A 2,560-nucleotide genomic window follows, 5' to 3' on the forward strand; every position below is an offset into this window, starting at 1 on the left:
GGTGACCGGGAACTAAGACACTTTTCGGAGAAGTCACTTCTAGGCGGCGCCTGCGCGTTGTGTGCTTGCGCCTGCGCACTACGGAGTTTGAAGCCGCAGCCTGTTTTACCTCGGCGGCTGCCAGTTCCTCCTGCACGCGGACTGGCGGTGGGGCGAGTCCCGGGCTGGCGGGGGTAGGATAACGTGGGAGACCGCGGGCGGTGTCCGCGGCTTCTGTGCGCGGGTTCGGTGAAGACTGAGGACGGTGATGAGCCTTGCTTAGCGCTTCACCCCTTGCACCGGGGGAAGCTGGATGAGGGTTCTCTGGACTACTAAAGTGTGGGTTGTCCCGGAACCGTCTGCACCCACTGCTAGTTAATTTATTACCACCCCATTGCTGTTAGTAATTTTTGTTGTTGCTGTTATTTTGTTTTGTTGTTGTCGTTTGTTTTTACTCGAGTAAGTCCAGGAACTGGCGGAAACGCTGAGTTCTGTAGCCGGTGATTGCTGGTCCCTGGAGTTCACGGTCCTTTCGTCAATGACTGGCTTGCCAACCTCCCGGCGCCCACCTGTGCAGACTCCTGCGAGCCCGAGCCGCTCCCCGGCCGCCCCTGGCCCCGGACTCCGACGGCCCGGTGTGGGTCTCCAGGGATCCATTGTCTGGAGTTGGGGGAACTCGGGGACGAAGGGAAGTGTCGTCATGCTACACTTTTTGTTTAAGGTTCTTGGCTGGAAACAAACAAAAAAGAATCCACACTGATTTGTGTGCTGGTCTAAATGTCTCCAACTCTATTTCTTGATTTCCTGTAAATAATGAATCAGAAAGTGTCATGGCTATACTGTGATCCTGCTAGAATTCCTGTATTTGGGCTTAATGTGAAAAACTGCATATCATGTTAAAGCAAAAATGTAACGAATTATTTAAAGAATCCTTGCATGTGTAAAATATGGAAAATACAATCTATGCATGTGTACCTGTATACACTCTGTCTACTGTTTAAAGTAACACTGCCTTCCACAGGATAAAATAATAGTAGCTTTTTTTTTTCATAAATATCTCTGATATGGAAGAAATCCAGAAGTGACTAATAATATTGACACTCTAACAATAGTGTCAATATTATTAGTCACTTCTGGATTTATGAATCATGTCTCAGGGATTATTGAGTATTTATGATAATCGGGCCAGGCTTTCCCATTTTTTCCCCTCCTGAGATATCCAAGCCGTTATAGCCACTGATAATGCTGCTGCTGCCAAAAGTTAGCTGAGTCTGTTCAAGAAACTGTCTTAAGAATGACAGTAATATGCAAGAAATAATTGTTTTGTTCCCCCTGAAGTTATTGTCAATATGGGAAGATGAAGTAAGGAAACATTAGGAAGAAATTTAAATGAGGAGATTTAGTCTCTGCACTCAAGACCTGGCCTTTTCTGGAGTGAGCTCTATGGCAGTTTGCCCTGGCTGTCTGTTGTAATGAATGGCATAGAGCTGAGCTTGAACGCATGAAAGGCAATAAGCTGTTATGTGTGTAGTAATCGTACTCCTCCCTGCTGCAGTCACCCTTGTTTTATTACTCCTATACAATCCCCCCTACTGACCCAATTGTAACAGTTGGGAAAATGCCAAAATGCTTAGCAGCAACCATATGGAAGACCCTCCAAAAGTGCACAGCAGGAGGTAAAGACAGGACTTGTTCATTACAATAAAGACAAAATAGAAATATTTACTATTTAAACTCAGTACTCTAATAGCTTTTTCTCCCATAGTTTGAAGCAGGCTGATATTCACCTGATTGTACCAGTCTAGCTGAAGTCCATTCTGATTAGTTGGTGGGCACATTCACCTGTATATATTTTGTATTAATATATCACTTCTTATTGAATGGGCATGATACACTGAAATCTTGTTTTCTGCGGTATTTCATAACCTAGTTTCCCCCTCTGAAACTGAAATGTTTGCCATTTTGGTACCTTGGATTATAATTTGAATGGGTGCATTCTTCTGCTTGCTCAGCTTTTGAAGAAAGATAGCATCACATTGGAGAGTGCTGATTCTGAACAGACTGCCGAGGTCTGTAACCTATTCTGTGATTTTCGAGTTTTAAACCTGGGCCAATTCACTGAAGCTTTCCATGTTTCTTTCATCACATGTATGAGAGATAACATTAGTCCTACCTTTCATATATTAGGTTGGTGCAAAAGTAATTGGCAAAAACTACAATTACTTTTGCACCAACCTAATAGCTGTTACCAGGATTAAATGAGTTAATGTATTAAACACACAAAGTAGTGCTTTGACACATACCGTCTTAGTCCCTCTGTGTAGCTACAACAAAATACCACAGACTGGGCCATTTATAAACAGTCAAAATTTATTTCTCACAGTTGTGGAGACTGGGGAGTCCAAGATCAAGGAACCCAGAGGTTTTGTTTCTGGCGAGAGCTGCTTTCTGCTTCCATGATGGTGCCTTGCTGATGCATCCTCCAGAAGAAAGAGATTCTGTATCCTCACATGGCAGAAGGGACAGAAGCGTCAAAGGGCAGTAGGCAGCTCCCTCACACCTGTTTTATAAGGAAGCTAAT

The sequence above is a fragment of the Aotus nancymaae genome, unplaced genomic scaffold, assembly GCF_030222135.1.
Source record: "Aotus nancymaae isolate 86718 unplaced genomic scaffold, 86718_ANA_hifiasm-v0.15.2.pri h1tg000022l_1, whole genome shotgun sequence".
Classification (NCBI taxonomy): domain Eukaryota; kingdom Metazoa; phylum Chordata; class Mammalia; order Primates; family Aotidae; genus Aotus; species Aotus nancymaae.